Source organism: Camelus dromedarius, chromosome 1, assembly GCF_036321535.1.
Source record: "Camelus dromedarius isolate mCamDro1 chromosome 1, mCamDro1.pat, whole genome shotgun sequence".
Taxonomy (NCBI): domain Eukaryota; kingdom Metazoa; phylum Chordata; class Mammalia; order Artiodactyla; family Camelidae; genus Camelus; species Camelus dromedarius.
The window spans coordinates 114658555-114680350 of NC_087436.1; the positions used below are offsets into that span (position 1 = coordinate 114658555).

Below are 21796 nucleotides of genomic sequence, written 5' to 3' on the forward strand. Positions count from 1 at the left end.
CTCCCTTATGTGACCAAGAACACATTGCCAGCTTTGAGGCCTCCATTTGCAAATCTGTAAAATGGGGATGATAACCATAGTGACAGCCCAGAGAACTTCATGGAGCTGAAATGAGACTCCAGTCTTGGGAGGAAGGACCTCAGAAACTTCTAACAGTTCCAAACATATTCATGAACTATTGGCCTTTTCTGTCTGCTTTTCTCAGTGTGACTTGGGGGCCAACTTTGGCTACCCAGCCCTAATGGAGCGATACGGAGCCCCTGAGTTAGCCCCGTCTTTTGCTTCTCCCGCTAGCAGTCCAGATTCTTCTGAAATTGCCTCCTTTGTTCCTCACTTCAGGGTGAGGGATCATCTCTTTCCAGCTTCCCTAAAACCCTCGACTCTTGAGCCAACTTAACCATTTCCTCCCGCCCCACCTCCACCCCCTGTTCTGTCCCTTATCCCAATCCTCTGACACGTTCTCAGATTTGTCTTCCACATTGGCAGGTGGCCCGCTCACAGGTTGGCCGGCTGCCCTGTGTTTGGGTCAGGGTGCAGGGATGATGCTGTAAAAAGCTGACAGGAAGCTGAGTGAACCAAGATGTGGGCTTCGGCCCATTACTCCTCCCACAACCAGGAGCAGAGGGGACCAGTTTGTGTCGGTGCTCTCCTCGAAGGCCCACCCCTGGCTGTCGATGATGAGGAACGAGAGAAGGAGGATAGAGGGAAGGCATTAAAGATTTACTGAGAAGCTACTCCGCACCAGGTCCCGTTCTAGGCACTTCACACGGATTTTCGTAACAGCCAAGTTTACAGCTCATCTGCTTTGCCATGCAGTGTACGTAGGCATCTGATTGGACCCTCATCCCAGGCCTGCCTTGGGAGCTGTGATTGCCATCTTCCAGATCAGGAAGCTGAGACTTGGAGGAGTGAAATGTCTTGTTCGATGTCACCCGGTCAACAGGAGGCAGAACAGGGATTTGAACCCTGACCCAACAGACTCAGGCATCCGCCATGCCCGACTGGGATGGCATTTATTCACGCTCCATATTTAGCATCTAAATTTAGTTCAAGCAGGGAAATGCTTGAACCTAGAATGGGATTTCTTCTTAGATTTTTGCAGCCAAAATTATTTTAATTTTATGGCTAGGAAAAATGTAAACTTACATTTTCAGCAGACCAGAGATGATAAAGTATGCATTTGTCAAATAAAATTCTTTGCTGTGATAAAGTAAATTATTCCTTGGCCTTGTAAAAAATTAGGCCTCACTTGAACTGTTTTCACTTCAGCCTTTGCTAATATTTCTGTTATCTCCATTAGGGATTACAATGATGAATGCCTTTTATTCGCATCGTTAAGCATTTCAGCGAATGTGTGAACACACGTAACGTCGTAAGTCACAGGGAAATGAAACAACACGGTCTCCTGGAAAGAAGGGAAGTCTTGAGAGTCTGACAGATCGGGTTAGCGTCCTGTCTCTGCCGCTCTGCAGCTCTGCAGCTCTGCAGCCTTGGTCAGATGCTGCAGCTTCTCCGGGGCTCCGTTTCCTGGTGTGTAAAACACAGTAATACTTACCTCACTGGGTGATTTTTAAGGATGGAATGAGAGGACATACTCATAGCACTTTGCTTTACACAGTTCCTGGCATGGAGTAAGTGCATAATAAATGTCATGGTTATTATTGGAATCGCTCTCATGGTAACTAGTTGTTTAATGATACGCCCAGGGCTCACTAGTTATGAGTCCTCTGGGCAGCAGGACTGAGTTTCGGCCTTCCCGTCTGGGGGACCCAGCTGCTGACGGACGTCCGCCCCTGTTGGAAACAGCTCAGGCAGCAGGCAGAAGTAGGTGAAATCAGTGGTGGGTGTTAGCTGTTGAGATCCTTTTGGCTGCAAGCTACCAAATAACTAACTTAAAGTATCTTAAACAGTTAAGAATATTGATCACCTCTTACAAGTATTCTCAGGGTAAGGTGATTGCAGGGTTGTTTAAGTTGTTCGGAGATGCCACCAAAGTTCCAGATTCTTGCCTTTCTTCTTTGCCATCCTCAGCCTGTTGACTGCTGGGCTGGCTCTCTCATGGTCACAGGGTGGCTGCAATAATGCCAGGTGTCACATCTTTACACCACAAAATCCAAAGGTCAGAAGGAGAAGAGGGGGCCGATCTCATCCTCATGCTTCCTTTAAAGAAAGAAGAAAAATTTCCCCAGAGCCCCACCTTCCAGAAGATTTCTCACCCCTTCCATTGGCCAGAATTTTATCAAATGCTCATCCCAGACTGGTGGTGAGGGAAAATGGTTAGGGCCAGTGACTCTCAACTCTGTCTGAGATTGAACTGGGGTGAGGGGGGAGCATCTTTAAAATACATACGGATGTCTAGGTTCTACTCTTAAAGATTGATTTAAAGGGGCTCAGCTGGGGCTCTGTAGTGCATATACACGTTTATGTGTGTGTGTATGTGTGTACACTCCAAAGAGCTCTGATGAGCATCTAGGGTTGAAAATCATTGGTTTAGACTCTTCAAGTTTCATCCCCTGGGATGGAGAGCATCTTAGTCTTCAGTGAAGCACATGGCCGTGGGATAGCTGAACCAATTCAAGTTCTAAATGGGGTGTGTGGCTATTGGTAGACATCCAAAAGCACCTGAAGCATCTGCCCCACACAGGTACAGTTAGGGTATCTGGATTAGGCCACATGGTATTTTGAAAAAAAAAAAAAATGTGAACATCTGACAGACCAGAGGAGAACTCCATGTGGCCACCAGCAAATTGCCTCGGTTTGGTTAATCTCTCTGAGCTTCAGTTTTCTTATCCGAACAATGAGGAGAATGCTACCTACCTCCGGGAGTAGTTTTGGGGTTAAATGAAAGCAAGGAAGTGAGAGGAGCTGACACAGATTAGGGCTCAGTACATGCTTGGTAATGTCCCTGGGGGTCAGATTTTTCCTGTTCCAGATCAGGAAATATAACTGGGCCTGCCCTGGGGCCCGCTGGGCCTGTTTACCTTGGTTGTGACCTGAATGCTCGACCAAAGCAACAACAGCAACGTTCTTCTGTGTTGTTTGGAAAGGAGGTTTGACACAGAGTTGGTCAGAGGGGCGCCCTTGGCGGGGCTGGGTGGCAGGGTTCACTGACCATGGAGGGAGGAGCGAGGCATGAGTGCTGGCTGGACTCTAGGGGGTGTCCGAGCCTGCAGGCCCTGCAGGCTGCTTAATGGAAGCTTTGGGTGTGGCCCGCCTCCTCGCTGTCAACTTGGCGGCTCCTTTATCTGCCTACTGTCCAGGAGGAGTCAAGTGTAAACCAGCGGTCCAGGGGAATGGGTTGTCAGGTCACTGAATCAATGCTACAGTTAATCTGTTAAAAACAGCAAGGCTCCCCATTTGTAAACATCTCCTTGATAAGCCCTTTGTAGCATATACAACCTAGGAAAATGAATGGCTTCCCACCAGCTGCCCTGGAATCACTGTCTCCCTGTGCTTGTCCAGATGCCCTCCCAACTCAGCTCGGCCCAGCCCAGCCTAGCCCAACCCAATTCTACACACGTGGACCCAGCTGAGCAGAGCTCGGAGCGATTTCCAAGGAGGAGAAGGTGGGAACCTCCATCTTTAAAAAGCCCAGAGAATCGGGGAATGAAGTAATTCCAGGAGTCTTCCCAGTGTAAGGGTGTGATTGTGGGCTGAAAACTCAGGCAACCATGAGCTTGGAACCTGGTTCTCAAGCTCAATGCTGTGTGGCTTTGGTAAGTTAATGAGTCACATGCTGTATGTGTTTGACTTCTGTAGATTTAACTCCACAATCTTGGGAAAAGAGCACAAGAAGAGAGATGACTATCAACCACATGGGTGACATTGCCTGCCATCTGTTCAGTGAGCACGCATCCTGGAATGAGAGGTGGGAAATGTGGATCTGAGTTGTCTAAGGCAGCTTTGGCTTGCTTGTCTCTGCATGAACATCTTCTGTTGGGTGCGATTTGAGTATTTAGGGCAAATGTATTGGCTGTAGACCATTTTCGCCTTGCCTGCTAACTTTGGAATCCAAGGCCTGGCTACGATGGGATTCCGTGCCCTCTACCCAACATGATAGCACTACCCAGACGGTATTATGTCACTTCCTCTTCCAGAGTGGGAGGCTCCTTGAGGAAGGAATCTGGTTCTTCTCCAGCTCTTGGTTTCCCTTGCTCCCTCTCCCCTAGAACCTAGTCCAGATCCCTACCCTTAGTAAATACTAAGATGAACACTTGGTGCCTATCTGCTCCGACCTCGTTCTTACCTGGAAGCCGCTGCAGGAAGGCTCTGTTGTGACTCACCCTCTCTAGCCAAGCTGGTCGCCTCAGTAGCGAGCTCCCACCCCAGACAGGCCAGTGAGTTCCTTCTCTGGGATTCCTGAATCCAGGAATGATGCAGTGGCTCAGGAATGAAAGATGGAGACAGATTTTTTTTTTTTGATGGTGCTCAAACTCCTGCTTTGAGTCCTAGAATCCAAATACTTGTCTGTCCTTGGTGAGACCCGGTGTCCTCTTCAGAAAGTGGCATGCTTACCTCAGTTAGTGCAAGGTAGGTTTCCATCACCTGCAGCCAAAGGAGTCTTCATCTTCACAATAATTTAGATGAGAAAATGACCCCCTGCTCCTTGGACAGGCTCATTGGCAGAGGCAAGCGTCAAGAATGAGCCCTATTAGAAGGCGTTGGAGTGACCACAGAGCCGAAGCGCTTCGCAGATAGTCGTAGGCCTGGGCCGTGGTGGCCTGAGATAAACCTGATGGAAGTGTCTCTGTGGATGAAAATCTCTCAGGCCAGCCAGTTAAGATGCACTGGCTATGTGTCACCAGGCATTACTAAGGAAGCAGGTGAGGTTAGAGACTTGGCTGTGCCTTTCCCATGACGAGTCTCCCCTCAAGCTCTTTGGGGAAATGGCTCAGTTTCAGTGCTTTGCTTCATTCCAATCGGGGGTGTAGCCTTCCCGTTCTGCCGCTTTTGGTAACACTGTAACAAATCTATTTGGGGAGGCAGTGTGGGTCTGAGAGTTAGAAGCCCTGAATTCCGGTTTTCTATGTACAATTTGTCTCATCTCTCTGGGCCTCCCCTGACTGGTCTGTAAACTGAGATCAGAAGTTTGGTCCTGCCATCTCCTTCCACACTTGCCAGCTAACTCTACTCCTACCTTCTCAACAAAACTGCCATCTAATGTTCACCGCACAAACTCAGGAGTGCAAGAAATACACCTTTGATTTTCTGCAATGACCTTAATTTTTGTCTCAAGCCCCGTTTACGCTTGAGTGGTCTTTCCCATCTTTCCCCAGGGTCACTGACAAATTCTGGAAGATTTTAGAGACTGATCCATTTGGCTATTAGTACCGTCCTCATCCCCTGTTATCCTGTCTCATGCAGTCATTGGTAGCTAAGTAACCTGCTCAAAGTCTCACATGTTGAAATGCAAACCCAAGCGGCGAAATTCTAAAGTCAATGTAGATGTAAATATAGACATTGTCATATATAGATATAAGCTATATATACACATACATAGGTGATACCTTTTTTATGATTCTCAAAAGTCTATGAAGGAGGTTTCATTGCCCCCATTTTACAGATGTAGAGACGAGCACAGCTTCCGTAAGTGTCTTTCCCTAATAAGAAGGCTTGGAGATTCTAACTCACTTCTGTCTCATTCCAACCCCTGAGCCCACCCCCTAAAATCAGTGTCTCAATTACATTCTCAGAAAAGACAAGACCTGAGGCAAAGTGTCAAATGAAACATATGCTAACTTCAGGGCTGGCTGGCATCTTGGCCACCTGCCCTATGGTAAGGACAGAAGCTGTCCTGGGGATTGGATGTAGTTCTGTGGATATTCTGACTGAAAGCCTGCATCCACGCCCGTGGCAGTCCTCAGCTTCTCCAGGGGAAGGGCTGTGTTGGAAACAGTGAAGAGTAAGGTACGAGGCAGATGGGGTGGGAGAGAGATTTCCAGCAGAGGGAAATGCTATCTGGAGCTGTGATTCTTGGATTAACATCGAAGAATGAGAATTATTGCTAATGGAAAAACTTAGCTATCATCAAGTCAGTCCTACTTTAAATTTAACTTTTTTAATTTTCAAAATAAATTCAATAAGCCTGTAAACAATCAAAGACAAAGTCCTAAGAGGCACTCACAAAAATCTTTATAACATGATCACATTTGGTCTTAATATTCCAGAAGTTTTTCCTGAAATTCTTTTAAAAATAATTGTACCTCTTGGATTGGTAATTTTCCACCCTTCTCATGTGGTGTGATTTTGTAACTCCTTTTTTCAGATGACCACATAGATTCATAACAGTGATTTCTTTTTTTAATGGAGGTACTGAGGATTGAACCCACGACCTCGTGCATGATAAGCACGCGCTCTGCCACTGAGCTATTAGTCTTCCCCTGTAACTTATTTTTTATGAGTGTAAAACACTCCATTGGGTAGGTATATCATACATATACAACCATTTTCCTATTTTGGGACACAGAGGGTTTCCCCAGTATTTTAGCCGTAGTAAACGATACACTTTCCAGCCTCTGCCCTTCCAAAGGAATCTCCATACCTAGCCCGTATCTTCTCCTCTCAGACAAAGCCACGTCACCCAGTCTCTCCACTTTGGTTGACAGTCTCCTTCCTGGGCATCTCCTGTGGAATCTTGCAGAGCAGACAATCCCATCTCTCTTCTCTGTTCTCCACCCTTTAACATTTCCAGCCATGTGTAAGTCTCCACCCTAACGTATCACCCTCGACCTTGTGTCTTTCTATTACTCTGTCTAACATCCCTCTCTTCACCCCGTATTACATCCCAGGGCCCTCTGGCTTCTACCTCCTGCATCCCACTGGAATTGCTCTTGCCAAGACCCCCACATAGCTCCCATGGACTTTTCTCAGGGTGTGCCTTTGGGACCTTGCTTCTCCGCCAGCCATCTTTGGCCTCTGTGGCATCTGTCTTTGTGTCCCTCCAATCTCTGTGCCCCAGTCTCCATCTCCTTGCTCTGTCCTGTCTTCCTATCCCTTGCATGTCAGTGTGCCCAAGGATCTCATTCTCAGCCCTCCTCTCTTCTCACTTTAGAGACTCTCCCTTTCTCTGGAGTTTCATTCTTTCTCAGTTTAAACCACTCTCAGGAAGTTGCTAACCCACCCTGGCAAACTTCTCTCTGTTTCTACCTTGAACCCTTCTCCTAATCTTTATTCCAGCTTCCATCCTTCCAGCTTACAAACATACGTCCAGAGCTTTGTGTGTGCCAGGACTTGCTCTAGGTTGGATGCAAACGTGAATTAAAACACGCTCCTCTCTGAAGACTCATATCTCCGTTTGCTGCTGGACATCTCCACTTGGATGGCACACATTGAACTCATTCTGGAGCTCACTCTCTCGCCCGGACCTGCTCCGGTGCCTGTGCTTAGTTAATGTTAAACTCGGGGTTATCCTAGACTCACTCTAACCTCAGTCTCTAGGCCCTACGAGTCTCTCCATGAGTATTTCTGAATTTGTAAGCTGACCCTCTGTTTTCTCTCCACAGCCCCATCCTTGGCCCTTGTCTCCTACCTATCCTTTTGCAAGAATCTTTTCATGAATCTCAAAGTCTTTAGAATAGTTCCTAATACAGCATAGCCATGTCCCCAATGGTTAAAACATCTGACGGCTTCTCACTGCATGTGAGATAAAGTGCAGGTGCGCTTCTGTGACATCCATGTCCCCTGTGTGTCCTGGCCCTTGCTCAGCCCTCTAGCCGTCTCTCTGCTAATCTGTGTCTTACCTTCTATGCTCCACAGCTCTGAGCTGCTCGTAGTTTAACCATCTTCTGTTGTTGTTAGTGGAGGTACCAGGGATTGAACCCCATGCGTTCCACCACTGAGCTGTACCCCACCCCCAAGTGCAGCCATCGGTGCAGTCGTGCAGTCGCTGCATGACTCCCTTTGCTTGTAAACCCCTATCCTAACTTCTCACTTATCTAGGTCCACTTTGTCTTTAAACCTAACCTCAGGCATCATCATCTCAAAAGGCCTTTCCTGAACCTCTCCCTCCCCGCCTCAGTGGGCTTAGTCACCCCAGGTTCTGTGCGATCCCAGCAGCCTGCCCATGTCTTTTTCACTACACTCATCTATTGCTTATCTGTGCTCATGTCTATCTTCCTTAGGAATTCAAATAAATGTTCAAAAAGTTAAGTTAAAAATCCCATATTTGTGCCTAGCAATTCTATGTTAGTTACCAATCACTCTAGTTCAGAATAATTTGTGGGGACTCCCATCATAAAACCAGGGGAGAAATGTGTTGGCAGGATTGTCCAAGGTCCCCAGTTGGGCCAAGAATTGAGATTTCACCTTTGACCTCCTGACTTTCCATCCCAGGCACTGACTTTGAGACCGCAGCAAAGCTCCCAGAATGTCAAGGCACTGGACAAACTCTCTGCCCCACAGATTAATTTTAGAGTCATTGAAATTCTGCCAGCTCTGGGGGGAATGATTGGGAGCCAAGCTGACAACCAGCAAAGGAGGAAATTACTCTGTGTCTATTTCAAGATGAGAGAGTTGTAACCACGGTGCCTCCCCCCAGTGATGCTGTTCGAAAAAAACATAAATTTAATACTTTCATGAAACTCAATCTTCTAACCATAAGTGTTTCAGGGCTCTCTTTGATGTTCAGGAAAAGTAGCCTGGTGCCAATGTCTTTTGCACATATGGTGTGAAAGCCGCCTGGCACTTGAGTCTGGCATCTTGCGTCCCCAGCTATCTGGAAGGAAGAGTTAATATTTGTTTTGATAACTCAGCAAATATCTATTCAGGGCCTGCTGTGTTCAAAGCATGCTGTTGGAGAATGAGCAGAGGTTCTGAGTTAGTTGAAAGAGTGTTCAAATCCTGTCTTGGCCCCTAACTGGTTACAGATCATTGGCAGAGCCCTTCTCCCCTTGAGCTTTGGTCTCCTTGTGTGTGAAATGGGGTTAGAATACCCACCTTTCAGCTAGACGGGAAGGATTCTGTGAGCTAGAATAAGAAAGAGCCTGCCTAGCACAGTGCCTGGGGCCTAAATCTTTATTTAAAAGAGAAACTAGGAGAACTCAGTTCCCTACAAATACAATTTGGGTTGGCAAGTTGTGGCTGCCATCGTACTGCAGGTGGCATTAAACACCACAAGGGATGCAGCCATTGCAAATGCATTTGGCTGCAGAAACACAAAACCAGTGGCGGATCAGTAAATGATTAACAATGGACTCTGGGGGAAAAGAAAACCCTGATTTGTAGTGTTTGCTGATTTCTAGCATGGCAATACTCCCAGCATGGCTGGTTTTAAGCTGCCAGTGGGATGGAACTGAGTGCGGAGTTGTGCAGATACATGGCATTCAGTACAGGGTACACTGCTGTACATAGTGTAGAACCAGGAGATGTGCTATCACCGCCATTCAGATACAACAGAGGTACGTAGTGTCAGGAGCATAGATAGTAGTAAAATTTGTATAATGTTCAGAAATCAAAAGAATTTTGATTCCTTATTACCTTTATTTTTAACGTAATTTATTTGATTGTAAGATTGTATAAATTTTTAATAATGGGCCCACAGAGTTTCTGGAAATTTAAGAATTCCCTCTCAGGAGCTGGCTGAGTCAGCTCCAGCACACACTGCACAAAGTCCTGCCGTAGTGACTTAAACATGTCCCATTTTACGTGTCTCATGTGACACAAAGTTCAGGGACAGGCAGTCTAGGGCTGGTGGCTCAGTGAAGCCATCTAGAGCCCCAGACTCGGCTCTGCCGTTCTGAGCATGAGTCCTTCATCCTCGTGGGTACTACCACAAGACTGCAAGAGGGCTGCTGTCCCACCGGACTCCACATCCACATCTCATGCATCAAGAACAAGGAAGGAGAAAAAGTGTGAAGCATGTTTATTTGGGAAGAGACACTGGATCATTTCTAGTTGCTGCTGTAACAAACTGCCACAAACTGAACTCAAAAGGAGCAGAGGCTGAAAACAACACAAGGCTGTTATCTTACAGTTCTGGAGGTCAGAAGTCCAAAAGGCTTCCCAGGGGGCTAAGGTTGAGGATTGTGTTTTTGTTTTTGTTTTCTGGAGACTCTAGGGGAGAATTTGTTTCCCTGATTTTTCCCGCTTCAAGAAGCCACCCACGTTCCTTGGCTTGTAAACTCCTCCTAGCCTCAAAGCCAGCAGTGGCCAGTTGAGTCTTTGATCACATCACTCTGCTCTTGTCACATCGCCTTCTCTGACTCTCCTGCCTCCCTCTTTCACTTATAAGGACCCTTGGGGTAATATCAGGCCCACGTGGATAATCCAGAAAAATTTCCCCATCTCAAGATCCTTGTCTTAACCCCATCTACAAAGTCCCTCTTGCCAGAGAAGGAAACATCTTCACAAGTCCCAGTTTTTAGTACATGAACAACTTTGGGGGCCATCCTACCATGGCCACTTTCCCCAGGGGCTACTTCCTTCTTCCCACTCTCCCACCGGCCACAGCTGGATGTCACAAGGCCACCCTTTGTTCAGGGCAGGCCAGGAGCTTTTAGAGCAACACAGAAAATGTGGATAAGGTAGGAGGGGCTGGAAATGACCGCTGGGCCATGACTGCCCACCAGCAGTGTCTGCCACGCTGGGGAATAGTTAACAAATATCCAAGTAGGTCTATCCAGAAGGTAAGACACCTCACAGTCCCACTTGACTCAATGGAATTATTTTAAAAAATAGGCCACTATCCTAAATTAGTAATTGGTGGGTTTACTATATTCAGGGTCATTGTTCAAGCGTGCCTCCTTGTTTGTCTTCCTCTCCCCGTTCCTCGGTGGGCTCATCTCAGGTCCCCGCCCATTTTGTGGCAGGTAATAGATAAAGGAGATGAGTTTCGGTGCTTGCTTTTGTGTCTTACACAGGGTGGGTGAAGGCTGACCTTCCCCCCCCCTCAAATCAAGGAGGAGGGAGCAGGAGGCAGCCTTGTGACCAGTTGCTCCCGATGATCCACCCTTAATCATGTTGGAGACTTTGTCCCACAAGGCCCACTTTTCAATTGTTTAGACACTGTACTGGGAGGGGCGATGGGTAAGGGGATAGGTAGCCAAAGGCCTCTGATGGCAGGTGTGTTGACTTTAGAGAGTGGAGTTACCTGCAGGGAGTGAGGATTTCACGGCTGACACGCTAGCTCCTCGTTGGCTTGGCCAGGGGACCCGAGTATTCCCACATAATAGGAAATACAGCCTAGAGAAGTATGTAACTGGAGAACTCCTGATCTCCAACGTGGCCACTGGAAAAAGAATAGAACCCAAGAGAAAATGGTCTCACTGACAGGGAAACAGTAAAAATTGGACCAGGACAAAGCTGTACAAAATTGATCGTATCCCATAGAAGTGTGGCCAGTGTCTCACTATGTCACTCAATGTCCCCTTTATAAGGTCAGAAATTTCAGAATTCACTCTCCTCAGAAGCATCGTTTCCCTTAGAAACATCTAGGCGCCATCGTTTTGGCACGGAGGGCGGGGGGAGAAACGCTTCTCTCTCCGCAGCCCAGCACGGCAGCTGTGCCCACTCTTACAGCTAAAGCATTTCCTCCTCTCTTTCCTCCTCAGTCCTGAGTGAGTTGATTTGCTAACCTTCACATAAATATATGCTTCACCACTCTTTTGGGCAAACAGGTGAAATAAAAATCAATTTGAAAGCCAGAAGAATGAGCGAGCAAGAGGAAAGCTAGAGAGTCAGCCACGGGAGGCCTAGGGAAGCCAGGACATCCAGAGAGGCGCGGAGAGGGGAAGCCACGTCCAGAAGGGCAGGCTGGGCCGCAGAAAGCAGCAGGCGACTTGGATAAACACTTGACATCTCTATATAGTGCTGAGGTCGCAGGGGGCCCGGAAGGAATTTTCAGGGAAAAGATATTATAGACTAAGAACTTCCCTTTCGAGTCTCTCTAAACAAGGGCTTCGTATGCAGATGCGGTGGTGTGGTTTTTGTGCTGCTGCTTGTCCCCTTTGCAAACCGCACGGGCTGCATAAATGAAGCCAGCCTCCCCGAGAGGGGGCTGAGCAGGCTGAGAAGTTGGTGGGGGAGACCGTCCCTCCTGCCGTCGGCTCCCTGCCTCTAATGGCTCCTCCAGCCGCTTGAGACAGCAGGGGCTTAACATTTTGACACCGACGTCCAATTTTTCTTGGTCCCTTCCTGTTCTCGGCCACACGGCGGTAGCCTGAGTTGTCCAGGATCTTGTGAATCCACTTAGTCACGTCAGCCAATGGGGGCCTTTGGAGTGTAAACTTTGCTGACCGGGGTGATTTAAGCCACGTCTTGGTGACAGGGCATCCATCTTAGCAAATGGTGTGGGGCCAGCAAAAGCCAGGGACGCTCAACCTGAACATGTGACCACTGTTCAAAGACGCACGAGAAGTGTGGCAAGGACAGATTCCTTTTTAAACATTGTGGTAAAATATACGTAACATGAAATTTACCGTTTTAATCATTTTTAAGTGTACAGCTCAGAGGCACTGGGTACATTCATATTGTTGTTCAACCATCACCACCATCCGCCTCCGGAACTTTCCCAGCTTCCCAGATGGAAACTCTGCTCCATTAAACAATAGTTCTCTGTTTCTCCGCCCCCTGGCCTCTGGCAACCACCGTCGGACTTTCTGCCTCCATGAATCTGACTTCTCTAGGTACCTCATTGAAGTAGACTCATACAGGATTTATCCTTCTGTATCTTGTTTCTTTTGCTGGGCATGATGTCTTTAAGGTTCATCCATGTTATAGTATGTGTCAGAATTTCGTTCCCTTTTCTGGCCAAATAATATTCCATTAACATGCCCTGTTTTGTTTATCCATTCATCTGCTGTGGATTGGTGTCTCATGTGGCTTTGATTTGCATTTCCCTAATGATTAGTGATGTTGAATATCTTCTCATGTGCTTATTGGCCGTTTGTGTCTTCTTTGGAAATGTCAGTTCACGCCCTTTGCCCTCTTTTAAACCATGTTGTTTGGATTTTGTTGTTGAGTTGTGTACAGTACGGGTTCTTGGATAACAGACCAGGGAACAGTGACAGCTGTGACTTAGAGTCAGTCACCAGTAAACAGGCCTGCCCATCCTCCCCTCTCTTTAGGCCCAAGATTTTAAAGTGTCATTTGTATAGATTTGTTTCTGGAATATTCCAATATCATTGCACCACCATGACAATCACTGGATATTTTAGTTAAAAGGTATCCAGGCAAATGGTGTAGCATTGTTTTAGAAATAGTGAATCCAGAGAAATAAGAGTTGGAAATCTGGCATCTGGAAATCTGGTCTCAGTTTGAATCTATAATGTCAACTAGGACAGAGGGCCTGAAATGGTAGAACCCAGCCCAGAATTTCCATGTTCTAATTATCTTCTGACCACTGTTGGGCAAAGCTGCATGTGGCTTACCTTACTGGCACTTCTGCTGCCCAGGCAGTACCATCTTGAGGGAAAACAGGGTGGCTCTCCGCATAAAATGCTGTGGAACATAAGAAATTAAGAAACTCTACCTTACTGCAGGGATTGGTGGGGGAGGGAGTGGAGTGAGGGGAAACTCCAGCCTCCAAGCATCCTTTGAAGTCTTCCGTATGGTTCTGAGAATCCCAAGAAGTGGGTACGTCTTGCGTCCTCTAGGAATTTGTCCTTCTGGAGTTGTGTGGCTTTAGCTTTGTTCCTCTCCCAGCCTTGATTTCTAGAGCAATATGTTTTCTGGGCATTGCTTGTCAAAGCTTTCACCAGGGCTGCTGGTACCTACCAGTGCCTGCTCAAGGCTGCTGACTGGCCTCAAACACACCTTGTCCAATGGTGTCTCGACTACTGGCTTCAAAGTTGCAGGTACCTTGCACTTGCCTTGTCCCATTCTTCCAGCTTGTACTTGCTTTTGTATGGCAGCCTCCTTACCGCACATCAGGCCTGGACCCTGTGTACAGGACAGGACCTCAGGGCTGTCTGCCTGACAGCATGAGCTGTACCCAGACTCACCTCACAGATGCAAACACACTGCTCTCTGGCCAAACTTGTATAAAGGAACCCATAAGCTTTTTCCCTTCCAGGATACTCTCATCTCTCTCCCTTATTAAAATAGATCTCACTGGGGCCCTCTGGCCAACATTGCCAGCCATGAATAAACCTCAGGGTGGGCACAGGTGAGGCTCAGACTAGGACCCCATTACATTATTTTGGAGAGAAAAGCACTATATTTCAGCTAGTTATTCATTCATTCATTTTTTTCTGAAGATGATTCTAGCACAAAGATGCTTCCCTGTTTCAGATTGCAAGACATAAATTTTATTCCTCCAATGAGACTATTCTCATATATTTGGGCATTTTATTGTAAAATGTTTTGCTCTGTTCATATAGACATGTGTATATATATTCACTTAAATATATATTTATATATGTGATATATATAATTATAACACAAATTATATGTATATATCTATTTTTAAATATATATGAATAAATATACCCATTAACACATTCATTTCCCAGCCCTCCCAGGGAGATTGCTGAATCTTGAGAATGTAAGTTTGGAGTCTTCCTGGAATAACTGAAAGAAGAGCCATTAACGAGTCCTGGAATGCACTTCTTATTCTGTAGTCTCCTCAGCGTACTGTTCTAATGAACAACTCCAGTGGAGAGGAAACCAAACTTAGTCTGTATAACGCCGGGACTCACAGACGGGGGAAGGCAAGTGCTGTGTTCGTTGAAGAAATATTTCATTTTTTGACTTGGCTTTAGATGACATTATAATCAAAAATGGAAGAAGTACTCATGCTTAATTTAACAGATCCGTTAGTGAAAGGACCTTTGGAAACATGTCCAAACTTTTCATTATACAAACAGGAAAACTGCACAAATGGGGAAAATGAGTTGCTTGAACTCAAATCCTGAGCCAAATGTCACTTGTCCATCATCTCTGTCCAAATACGTCTACGCAGGTCATTCTGAATCCTAGCTATTACCCTCGGACTGTTTGCTGATGGTTGTTTCTGACTAGTAATGGCTTGCAGTATTTACCTTTCCAAGGTCTAACATTTAGTGTGTGACAGAACACTGATGCAGAGGAAGAAGATGGTTTTGACTGTGAAATCAGCTCTATTCTAAGGCCATCTAGAAAACTGGACGAGCAGGGCTTCTTTATTGAGGGTCCTTGGAAGGACTTCAGCCTTTGACATTGTATGAATTATTTCATGCATGAGTAGGTATGTGTGTTTTCTTTAGGGAGAAGATCTGTTTATCCTGGACTCCCTTGGTTGGATAAGAGAGAAACTTTAAGCGTAAAGGTAATTTATTGGCTTATTTTCCACGGGCTCAGACCCAGGACACTAACAGCTTCCAGAATGGCTGAACGTGTTGGTTCTGCTTCTAGCTCTCTCCGCCTCTCAGCTCAGCCTGCCTCTCGCTTTGTTCTGACTTAAGGTTCTTTGTACTCAGGGCACAGAAAGGCCGCCGACCACTCTACACTCACCCTTCTGGCTTCTTACTACTGAGTAGTAAGAGAATGACCCCCAGTCCCCTGCATGGGTCACTCAGACACACCTTCCCATTCACTGGTGCAAAGCCATTGAGCCACCCTGGCTGGTCCACCTGGGTCATGTCTGCAGCCAGTGCCCCCACAATGATACTGACAATCTCACAGAACCACACGGAGTAAGGGAGGAGTCCCACAGAGGCACCAGAAGAAGGGAGATGGGAAAGCACACGGAGCAGATAAAACTAGAGCAAACTCAGGCCACCATTCACCAGACTTTCAAAGGGTGTGTGATCAAAAAGGTTTAGAACCTTAGGCATTCTTAGGGCCAAAGGCCAGGTCATGGACTTCCTACTAGGTCACATTGAACACTCTCCTGACAGAACTCAAGAAGACGGATCATTTGGTTTTTATACAGGAATGCATTTTTGCCTCATCCACACAAGTGTGCTTTGAGCACTCACTCTGCAAAGTCAATGTGTTTATGATTTTAGTTTCTTTTTAAGAGACATATTGTGTTTGGGTTTACTTCAACTACACGGTCTCCCCATAGGGTCATTGTCAAGTTACCTGAAACAAATGAAAACAGTTCTGTTCTCTGTAAAATATAATTTGCATACCATGTGATTTTATCATGGCCTGACTGTGCCTGAAAGCACGCCACACTTTCTACCAGTCGGAACTCAGGACAGTCCTCATCCAGGGATCTTGACTGCACAAGTGCTGCTCACCTCAGTCTGAGAGCCTGGGAACCCTATTGTAGGGCACGAACTAGGGGATTTAGACGATTACATGAATGTTCAACTTGTTTTATCATCCTTTGTGGAATTCCAAGAAGTGATATTTTCGGCCATTGTACAGAGGGGAGTAATCTTCCTGGGAATGATACAAAACAGCTCCCGAGGAGAGTGGCAATTTAGACAATGTTTTGTGGAGATGGAGTCCTCCAGGAGAAGGGACTGAGCTTTCATTGCTCTTAATTAGGGGATCTGTTTTAATGCTCTGTTGATCCTCTTTCTGATGGCCCATCAGGGTCCACGGAGAGGGGAGTTAAGCTCCAGGGCTTTCTGTGTGGGACGTCCAGAGAGATGGGATGGGGTGATGGAGCTACAAGGAGGAGGGGAGAAGAGGGGAGAGAACCAGAATGTCAGGTGCTTGGGTTCCAGCACCGGTCCCCTCTCTGGTCTGAGCAGGAACAGTGCTGGGTCAACGGCCCACCAGCTGAACCCTCCCTCAGGGAGCTAAGTTCTACCACTGGGAGAATTCTCTCTGCTGTCTCCCCTTGGGACAACTGGAAGACTTTGAAGACCTAGGAGATTAAAGTGCCATCACTCTACTTGAGATGCTAAGCCGAGCCTCTGGGAGTGCTGGCCCTGAGCTGGGATAGCGGGGAAGGGACACCACTACGACACAAGTTACACTTATCAATTGAAAATCACAGTGAGTCAACTGTGCAGGAGAGTCTGCTGCCGATGTAGACACCATTCTCACCCATCTAGGGTGAAGATTTCATGCTCCCCCAAATCACAGAGGCTGGAGCCGGGAATGACAATTCCCAGAATTCCCTGCTGAAAGGTTCCAGGTTAGATTACTTCAGTGATCACAGGCATGAAGGTACGAATCGCAAGGTGAACAGAGGCCAAACCATCATTAGTGCTCCTCTGGCAGTGGTGGGCAGATGCGTGGATTTTGGCAAATGGGAGGCTTTGCGATGCCCTCCAGGTGTGTTACCCTCGAATTACTTGCCTCTTTGCTGCCTGTGGTTGTCATCAGTGGTCATTCTGTGACTCCAGCTTCTTGATCTTCTAAAAGCTAGTGGTGAATCTGAGAGCTGGTGAGAGTGCCCCCTAACTCTCTCTTCTTCAGTTCCTCCAGTGGTTTTGTTAGATCCTATTTCCCTTCCCATTTGAAATACCTGCAGTGAATTTTTCTGACTGATTCCTGACTGCTACTAATAAGGTATAATATGCAAAAATGCCTCTGAGTACGAGAGAATGTGAAAAATCAGATTTTTCAAAAAGACAAAAGCCGAAAGTGGGTTTTGGAAAAACACCGCCTGCTGTCAGTATTGCTCTCCATAAGGCAGCTGTTTGGGGAACAGAGCGTCTATTTGAATTTCTGGGCAACGGCTGTTTCATTTGAAAGAGCATACTTACTATTAGAACATAACTTTATATTTGAGATGCTAAAAAAAAATTCCCAAACAACCCAGGCTATTGTTTTGTTAATACAAATTTCTAGAAGTAAAATTCAACAAAACTTGGTTGGTGGTACTTGGAAGACAGAGTGATTCATAAAGACTTGAAGGAGAGAGGGCTGACCCCCCACAAGGAGGAACTTCAGCATCTCCACTGGGCTTGGGTTACCCCGTTCCCTTTCTCTGCGCTTAAATGTTATGTTGTCAGTGGAGCCCTGCCCGAATGGACACCGTTTCAAACAGCACTTACCTCCATCTTCTGAGCCATCCCTGTCTCCCTGCTCTGCTTCCCTTTTCTTCATGGCACTGATCACCACCTGATAGACTATAGATCTGTTTGTTTCGCTTTTACCGTTTGTCTCGCTTTTACCGTTTGTCTGTCCCCACTGAATTCCAGGAGGGCAGACATGTTCGACGGCTGGGTTCACTGCTATATCCTTAGTGCCTGAACTGTGCTTGGTACCTAGAAGGTACCCAACAGATAGTCGTGGAACAGGTGAGTCCACTACCTGAACATAGCCACAGGGCACACCTTTTCTTTCCTTCTTAAAAATAGATTTAAAGTAGTTGCATATAGAGGATCTTAGATTCTTCTTTTTTCTAAAAAAAAAAATCCCCCCACTTAGCCTGAAGGAGTGCACCTCAATGAGAAAGAAAATGAAGATGCACATTTTTTCCGCAAAAACTTTGAGGTATGGAGGGATGAGTGCTCGTCTCTGGCCCTGCCTCCTGCCTGGGACTCAGACCAGCGCCTGAAAAGAGGAAGGTGCACCAGTAAAAAGATGCCAAAGCCTGCACATCCCAGAGATGCCTGAAAGGTGCCACTCACTCAGCCAAAGGCCTGTAAGTGGTAGATATTGCTTTAGCTTAAGCTTCCCCAGGCTGGAAGGAGGCCCTGGGGTCTCCTGCTTCTGGAGCAGGAAGTGGCAGAGCTGTCACCTGACCAGCCCCCGCAGAAGAAGACGAAGTGGCAGGCTGCGTCTCACAGCCCAGAGGACTGCGTTTCCAAATAACAGTCTGTGTGTTCACAGGCACACAGGGGACACCCCGTGGAGGCTTTCCCAATGGGTCCAGAGGAATTCGGAGGCAGGGGCTCGGGCAGAGCCTGACAATTCTGTTTTTCCACTGTGACTGTGGACTCTGAGCCACAGATTACAGCCTTGCAGCTCTGACTCCCATGGCTGCAGCTACCACGAGAGCCACCTCCTCTCCCCGCTGTCACCCACCTGTCCTCCTCCCTGTGAATAGACAACGTTTAGGACTCCTGCTGCTACCACTGAGAACGTATCACACTAATTGAGTTCTTGGTTCTCTTTAGCATCAGCCTTCATCAAAGTAGCTTTGCTTGGCTCTTATTCAGTGGTAAAGATGTATTATAATTGGAGGTCTTAAATCTTATGGCAGTACTCATGGATGAAATAGCTCGAACAGTGACATCTAATGGGGCTTTCTGTGCTGTTCAATATGCAGCCATGAGCACTTGGGATGTAACTGGAGCAAATGAAGAACTGAATTTTTAAATTAATTTTTATTAGTTTGAATTTAAAATTTCGGTAGCTACATATGGTGGTTCAGATGCAGAATATGCTTACATGCTTTTTTTAGACTGTCATTTAAAAGAAAACACAAACTTTAAATGAGAATGTAATGCTTGGAGAACGGTGGTCCAGGTCTGGGTTCAGCCCTTCAGTACCTTTGCTCTCATTTGGCTCATCATGATGTGATAATTTTGATGATCAACCTTTGATATTTAGGAAGGGTTCCCAGCAGAGGGATGGACTTCTTATAGCCACCCATCAGGAAGAGACGGATCCTCTGAGTGTGCTGAACCAGTTTCTAAACCTTAAAGACTAAGAACCAGATCCTGGACCTGATGCATTCCCAAAGGATGCCCCACTGAGGGCCACCAACTGGCTGGGTACCGCCTGGTGTCACCTCATCCACACTGCCGATGACTTTCCTTCCAAAGGTCAATGTACTCACGTAACTAGGAAGACCAGCACAGCATACCGAACTGGCACTTTCGGCCAGATGCCTTGCTAGGTGTTTCATTATGTGTTCTTTTATCAAATTCAGCTTTGCATGAGCAGCATTTTCCTGCTTCTTTCACACAAGTACACTGAGCCACTCTTTGCTGGTCACATGGCTAGCAGGGGGCACTTGGCCTTGAACTCGGGACTCCGGTTCCCAAAGACAGCGTTCTGCCTCTGAGCTACCCTGCACCCCAGCTAGGCTCAGAGCAGCCTGATGCAAGGCAGGAAACATAGCTTGACCCACTTGTGCTGAAGTCAGAGGGCTCTTCTGAAGCAGCAAGATAGGAACTCGGGTAATTCTCCCAAAGCACGCATCCCCTGGGCTTCTGGCTTCCATTTTATGGAGCATACATTTAAAATGAAGCTCCCTTCTGAGTTTTCTTGTTGAGCGCTACTATTGTCTTTGAGAGGTTTGTCAAAAGATGCTTGTTTCTACTGGAATCCTGTCTACAAAGGAACTCTTTGTTGTTCACAGAGACTCTCCAGCCTCAGGCCTGGGAGCCACCAAGTCACGTTCTGTATGATCTAAGTCAGCGGAAGCTGGTTCCCTCCACACACAGGTGACAGTCGGGCTCGGGCTTTGCTCAGCTGTCTGAACGCCAGAGAAATGATGGTGCCTTTTGCAGCTGTCCAATAAGAGACACAAGGCATATATTTGGTTTGACTAGAGATTAGGGAACAGAGCAACAGCCATTTTCCCATCAGTACGGACCCAGGAACTGTGGGTGGGTTACTGATGATGATCAGAGGATGCTGCTGAGAAGAGGCATCCTCAGAGTATCACATGTGATGTCTTGGCTTTGAAGATGTGCTGTTGTTCAGTCCAGGAGAATCCCTCCTCTGGCACTCTGGGTGTGATCCTCACGCTCCTTTGAGCTTCGTCCGAACAGCTTCTGGGTGGTGCCCTCGAAAGTGCGTCTACCTCAGATTTTACTCAGCAGCCAGTTGGGATCTGAGAGGAATTGTCTCTTTTTGCCAAGGAGCCTTTTGTAGCAGAGAGGATGTGATGTGGTGGGGAGAGGGTGGGTTTTGTATTTGGGCAGACCCGGTGTTCATCCTGTCAGTGCCCCTGCTTAGCCATATCTTGGGAGAGTCATTTCTTTATTTTATTTTATTTTTTATTGAGGTACAGTTGATTTACAATATTGTGTTAATTCCTGGTGTATAGCATACTGATTCAGTTATACATACACACATACATATATGTATGTTCTTTTTCAGATTCTTTTCCATTATAATTTATTACAGGATATTGAGTATAATTCCCTGTGCTATGTAGTAGGACCTTGTTGTTTATCTATTTTATATACAGTAGTGTGTATCTGCTAATCCCAAACTCCTAATTTATCCCTATCCCATCCCCTTCTCCCCAGTAACCATAAGTTTGTTTTCTAGGTCTGTGAGTCTGTTTCTTTTTTGTAAATAAGTTCATTTGTATCATTTTTTTGGATTCCACATGTAAGTGATATCATATATTTGTCTTTCTCTGTTGGACTTCATTTAGTATGATAATCTCTAGGTCCATCCATGTTGCTGCAAATAATCATTTGAAGCAGCAATGATTCATTTGCTGCAATGAAATCATTATTTCATTCTTTTCTATAGCTGAATAATATTTCAGGATATATACCCCACATCTTTCTTATCCATTCATCTGTTGATGAACACTTAGGTTGCTTCCACGTCTTGGCTATTGTAAATAGTGCTATGAACATTGGTGTGCACGTATCTTTTTGATTTCCTCAGATATAAAGGCCATTCATATGCAGTTTCTAATGCCATGTTCCATACTTTGGTGAACAGGGCATCATTCTAGATTAGTATAGGAAGCTATTTACAGTGCGGTAGCCCCACAGCAGGACTCAGAAAAGGATCACTTATCCAGTCTGCCCAGGCTCAAGGATCCTGGGTCAAGCATCCACTTTGATACAAGTGGCCATGGCCAGAGATAAAAAGGGCAGGCATGATGTCCAGGGGCAGCTGGGTGAGGAGAGAAATCCCAGAGACAGAAGGTCCCTGTGACCGGACCTGGACAGACACATAAATTATGGTTGTCACAGTTAACTCTTGCTGCTCTCATGTGAAAATATTGACTGAGATTTGGTCCCAGTTGAGAAATGCAGAACCAACAGGCATT

At 46.4% G+C, this 21796-nt stretch overlaps 1 long non-coding RNA gene across 1 annotated transcript in view; it reads left to right on the forward strand.

Annotated features, from left to right (window-relative positions):
- Positions 1-2726: 2726 nt before the first annotated feature.
- LOC135321818 (uncharacterized) overlaps positions 2727-21796 on the forward strand; it is a 178671-nt gene continuing 159601 nt past the window's right edge. The window contains exon 1 of the long non-coding RNA XR_010381921.1: positions 2727-3868. This is a non-coding gene — a long non-coding RNA (uncharacterized LOC135321818). The remainder of the gene's footprint in view (positions 3869-21796) is intronic.